A 6,596-nucleotide genomic window follows, 5' to 3' on the forward strand; every position below is an offset into this window, starting at 1 on the left:
CCTCCCCAGGCCCCTCATTATGGGTTGAGAGCTGGTTCTGCCTGCAGGAGCAGGAAAGTGAGGCTTCTTTCAAAAAATTCCTCAAATGTTCTGACAGTAAGGGGCCCGCAGTGAAAGGGGATCCGTGGTTCCTCGGCGATGAGGAGTATCGATGAGGACACGGCAGGGTGTTGTTAACGGACTTTGGCAGCTCTCTTACTCGGGCCCTCGCGCGATCCCTCCCCCGCCAAGCGTCTCTCCGCTCCAGGCAGTCCGAGGCCCGCGCGTCGCCCCGCGTTAGCGTCACGTTAGCGCACTTTGCTCCAAGGTGCACAACACCAGCCCTAGCAACAGTAATGCATTTTTATCACTTCGCTGCTTGGGTTTATACGCCGTTAAACCTCTGTCTCCATACATTGAGCTCTGTGCCCCAGGCACACAAACTCACACCACAATAAAATCCTAATAACCGTGAATGCCCTTATCATATGGTGCCTACCCTGAATCATTAATCGTGAATGCAGTACTTATGTCTGGTTCTCCTTTATCCCGTTAATTAGGTGAATTAATAAGGCTGAATAATGCTGAAAAGTTTCACACAGTCAGGGAAACATAAGTTAATTGCTACCAGAATCTTTGCAAAGCTATTTTTTTGAGTAATAATGGTAAATCATGTTCCAATGAGGTGTCCAGATCAAGGAGTATCTCTGAAGAAGCTGTCTTAATGTAACGCCTCATAAACAAATCTCACACCTTATTGCAATCGGTGTGTACAAACTACACTTCTCGTGGAAAATAGGGCCTACAGAGAATTTACTCAGATTTGTTCGAGGCTGTGCTCTAACATTAGCCGAATAGATGCGCTGGCAGGGGGATTTATAACGATGTCAAAACACTTTCGTTCACAAAATATAATCATGTTCATTCACACACACACACACACACACACACACATAATGCAAAATGGCAGCCTGAGGCCCAGACCATGGCGACCTCATAGCTGTCTACGGGCGTGCCTGAGGCTACAGTAGTGGCATGAATGATAAGAGCCGTAGTTATGCTCCGAAAATTTCTGTCAAAACATTCCACTTTCACGTGTGTATGTTTGTGTCTATGTTAGTTTTTTTTTTTTTTTTGAAGGGGGTTTACCTACAGGCATAGATATACAGAAATATCAATTCATCAAAGACCTGCCCTGTAGCAAAATAATTATATTCTCCAACAATTAATAAATCATGAAACAAATTCTGCATCACATTTTTTTTCTTCTAGCTAGTTAGTTATACAGTAATTAATTACATTGATTATGTACCCGAGCATCTTGCAAGGCTATAGAAAATGTCTACGTCTGATTTTTCAATGTGGGAGCATCAACAAGGAGTGTAGCTCCCCGGTGTAAAAATGGGACCCCCCCCCCGCACACACACACACACACACCACTCGGCCCCAGGGTCAAGCACTACATATGACATATGTGTGGGATGTTGAAGCCGGCTCAGTGCACATCACAAACAGCGCTGCCCGTGTTGAAAGGGGCCATCATATGTCAGTATGCATTGTGTTCCCAAACCACAATGCATAGATCATCTACCTGACCCTTTGGTGTTTTCACTGTCATCTCGGGGGTGATGGGAGTGATTGTAATGAAAAGGAATGGGGGGGTTGGGATAATTTTTTTCAGCGAATCCGATTGATAAGGACGTAGCCTGAAATGATCAGTGCCAGCCTGCAGATTCAAAAATGAGTGGGAGAGGATGTGAACAGATGTTTTTTTTTATTTATTGGAGAGTCAAGGACTTTGAAGTCAGAATTGATAAGTTGTTTCTCACAGCCTTGAGTGACACAAAGTGTTAGCACTGGTATTCAGTGTGCTGGAGGAGAAAGGACATGAGCGTCACACTCCAAGGCATCATACAACAACACATGGGCCCAAGGCCAACATCCCACAGGGCCAGCTGTCCGCTCGAGACCGAGCTCTGGGTTAAACCAGGATGTTAGGGGTGCGTCATTGCCACAGTATGAAAGGCTCTTAACTGTACTAAAAGTGACGCTATTGTCGCAGAAAATAAAGTTAAACAGCCATCAAAGTTCCATAAACTGGTTATAGCAAAAAGGTGCTGATGAATTTACATTACTTTTTCTTATCCTTTCTGTTATAGAAAATGTACGTTATTTATTCTGTTACATGAAGCTCTGAGGCATTTCAAATGAACATTAAATATACGTAATAAAATATGGCTGCAGTAAAGTAATAGTGATTCATTTAACATTTTAGTCAAAGTAGAAAGTTAGGCACATATCACATTGGTCAATATCTTGTATTCCTATGCACATCAAAGTTAATCGAATAATGAATTAATAAAGCATTATTCGATTGACATTCAATTATTTTGTCATTGGGTACAATTAATATGTTGGGGAGAGCAGGGCATATTGTCATACCTTTCACACTTTTCACATTTCTGTGGTATGATGCATCAAAACAGAATAAATGTCATACCAAATGAAAGAATGAAGTTCCAGGCACATATTTTGCAGAAGGTAATAAACTGCAGGCAATAATCCCAAAGCATCCAGCATTGAATACACAGAGTTTTTGAAAATAATAGCAGCTTTTAAAAGCTTTTAACAGGCATTACAAATGTACAGAATTGGGGATGATCGAGAAATTGGGAGCTTTCAAATGGTGAGAATTGTAGTAAATGGTTTCAAAGACTTTGTCTCCATAAATAACTCTATCTGGTTCAAGGGTGGGGTGGCACGGATGGTGCAGTGGGTAGCACTGCCGCCTCACAGCAAGGAGGTCCTGGGTTCGAATCCCCGTCGGCCAGGGCCTCTCTGTGTGGAGTTTGCAGGTTAGGCTGATTGGAGAGTCTAAATTGCCCATAGGTATGAGTGTGGGAGTGAATGGTGTGTGTGCCCTGCGATGGACAGGCAACCTGTCCAGGGTGTATTCCTGCCTTTTGCCCAATGTATGCTGGGATAGGCTCCAGCCCCCCTGCGACCCTGTTCAGGATAAGAGGGTTAAGATAATGAATGAATGGTTCAAGGGTTCTAAGTGCTAAAGAGGGTTCCTCTATGTAGACAAGCCAAAAATCATTTTTTCTGAGAGTGTACTTTTTAAGTTTCTGTAGCATTTCCCATATGGGCACAACCTATGGACCTATCCCTGCATGCATTGGGTGAGAGGCAGGAATACACAATCCATCACTCATACCTAGAGGCAATTCTCCTATTGACCTGACCCGCATGTCTTTGGACTGTGGGAGGAAACCAGAGTACCAGGAGGAAACCCACATGGACACGGGGAGAACATATCAACTCCACACAGAAAGGCCTGGGCTGTAGTGAGTAACAGTGCTACCTACTGCACCACAATGCTTCCCTGAAATACTGTACCAGCAAGAAATATCAAAATACTGTACATCATCTTATTCTGACAAACCTGAGTATTACATTGTTATCACAGATAATATGATAATTAATATAATTAATATGAATGGAAACATAAGTTGCAGTTAGATAATCCAAATGAGCAGAATTTGGCATGAATATATCCTACTATGATTCATTGTTTTGAACTGAGGACTTCAATTAATCACAATAAACAGAAATAACAAGTTCTGGCAGTTGCATTTGTTTGGTTTCCTCTTTCTTTTTATAATCCGCTGCTTCTCACATTCCTGCACAAACAACCTTTCACACAGAACTACATTCATATGCCTCCAACCTTTCCAAATATGTCCATGGATGCCATTGGTTTGTACATTAATTTAGGAATGTAATCTGGATGCAGATAAACAAACAGAGCAGTCTGGAATGTGGGCTGGTTGGCTTCCAGACCCCTCTCACAGTATAGACAGGATATGTTTTTTAATTGGACACAATCTGTCAGAAAGATTCAACTGAAAAGTCAGACAGGCACCAGATTTCACACAAATAACTACACGACAGAAGCAAGGTTGAGCCTGCACTATACTATAAAAAATAGGCTAAGAAAAGAAATGAGAAAATCGATAATCTTATCATATGTATTTTATTATGTGACTTTTTTGTGAAGAGATCATTATCGATGATGAGTTAAGAAACAAAGACTGAAACAAAAAAAATACTCTTCGGCTTGAAGTCATCAAACCGTCTTTCTGCGTCAAGCTTCCTCTTCAATAAAAGGCCATCTCCCAAATGGGTCAGCTAAAACACTGCCCAAACATTCTCTCAGTTCCTTTGTAGGCACTACATGAAAAGAAGTACAGTAGCCTGTCCCTTAATGGTGGATCACACAGCAGTGGGGCTGGGTGTAATTTGGATTATCACCAGAGCACGATCAGCAGGGAATTTGTTTGCGAGTGGTGGAATCCCCCGCTGTCCACTCTCTCCCGCGCGCTCCGCTAATCCGCTCAGCCAGATCATCCCAGCAGGTGGGAAAGCAGGAACACAGGGATTTACCTCCGCCTCACTCACAGGATATGGTGTCGTAGAGATAGAGTCAGATAATCCACCGAAGAGATTTCACTCTCTGCTGCGAGCCCTGGTATGGACTTATCCAGAGAAAGGTTATGAGGGAGGATGCTTTTACTGTACTGTGCCTTATGAATCTTTATTCCTAATGATTTTTACGTGTGTACAGGAAACCACTATGAAGGCATGTTGAAATCCACATGTGGGAAATACACTCACCGAGCACATTATTAGGCATTTAATATTTTTTAGACTTCTACAGCTGGAGCCTATCCACTTCTGCATACCACTGTTGTAATGTCAGGTTATTTGCATCACCTTCCTGTCAGCTTTGACCAGTCTGGCCATTCTCCTTTGACATCTCTCATTAACAAGCTGTTTCTGTCTGTAGAACTGCTGCTCACTGGATTTTCATTTTATTTTTTGCAACATTCTTTGCAAAATCTAGAGACTAGTGTATGTGAAAATCCCAGGAGACCAGCAGTTTCTGAGATACCACCCTGTCTGCCACAATCATTCCACGGTCAAAGTCACTTAGATAAAAAAATGTCCCGATTGTGATGGTTGATGTGAACATTAACTGAAGCTCCTGACCCGTATCTACCTGATTGTATTGAATGAGTAGGTGTAATAAAGTAAAGATGTTCCTAATAAAGTGCACAGTGAGTGTATACGTACATGTTAAAGCCTTTACATACAGAATATAGTGCCTAGATTGATTGAATTGCCTATTGTCATCATATTCATACTTTTTAAGTTGTTACATAAATCTGGTCTCAAAAGAGGAGACAGGAGGAATTAGTAAGTGATTCAGTTCAAGATTTCAAGATTGTTTCCATGCTGTATTCATATCTACCACCCACAACATCCAGGCGGTGTCTGGGTTTATAAATGTTAACACGTGCTTCTTGGCTGGCATCATGTTGGAAACGCTTTCAGATTGCAGCAAGAAATGATATTTCTTATCTGTATTCTCTGTACAATAACAGCCATTGTCACATGGAGACACTTTGAACTTTCTGTCAGTCATTCTAGCATCCCTGTCCTGATGTCTTCTGCCCCAAGCCAGGGTCTAAAAATACCACAGCCAACCCCCCATGTGCTGAACCATGTGCTCACACATTATCCTGGTTTATCTCCATATCTCCAGGAAAGGAGATTCAACAAGCCACTGACATGTATCGCTTTGTTTAACTGATGATGCTAGGAGACCATTAACCCTAACCCTGTAATTTCTGATAAGGTTAGCAAACACTTTTGGTGGAATTTGTTGACCATTCCTCCATGCCAAACCTTTCAGAAACATTGATATCCTTTGGATTCCACTTATGGACTCATCATTTCAGACCACAGATTTTCATGGGATTGTCTGAAGACTGAGATGAAAGACAACTGAGATTGCAATGTCTTGTTGGTGCCAGACAGGGTAGTTTGAGTACATCAGAAACACCTGATCTCCTGGGATTTTCACGCACAACAGTCTCTAGAGTTTGCAGAGAATGGTGCGAATAACAGAAAACATTCAATGAGCATCAGTTCTGCGGGCAGAGATTTGTTGTTAATGAGAGGGGTCAGAGGAGAATGGCCAGACTGGTTGAAGCGGACAGGAAGGTGACAGTAATGCGAATAACCATGCATTGCAACAGTGATATGCAGAAGAGCATCTCTGAAAACACAACGTGTCGAACCTCTTAGTGGATAGGCTACAGCAGCAGAAGAATAAATAAGTCTAAACAATAGGTCTAATAAACTGCTAAAGAGTGTATAGGACCTGTGCTGACAGTAAAATAATGATCTACAGCAGTCCTAAGTATGCAGTGTTCATACTCTATCTCTGTTAAAAGAAATTGAATGGTAGCATGTCTCACTGAATCATATTGTTGCTCTTGTCTCATAAATTATGAATGTTCTGGAAAGTTCTGCCAGGCAGAAAGCGGAGTGTCCAGTCATGTGAAAAGGGGCACCAAGGACAGAATCTTGACAGAATCTTTTTTGTTGCTCACTTTCAAATAATGGTTTGACACCCTGGTAGAAATTAATTCCAGCATGGCTCCAGTCTGGTTTTAAACTGGGCCAGCTGGTTTGAAGCAACCATGCTGACAAGACCAGCTGGGGGGGGGGACAGACAACAGACTATCACCCAATTTCAGACGGTATCC

The sequence above is a fragment of the Conger conger genome, chromosome 14 (assembly GCF_963514075.1).
Source record: "Conger conger chromosome 14, fConCon1.1, whole genome shotgun sequence".
Classification (NCBI taxonomy): Eukaryota; Metazoa; Chordata; class Actinopteri; order Anguilliformes; family Congridae; genus Conger; species Conger conger.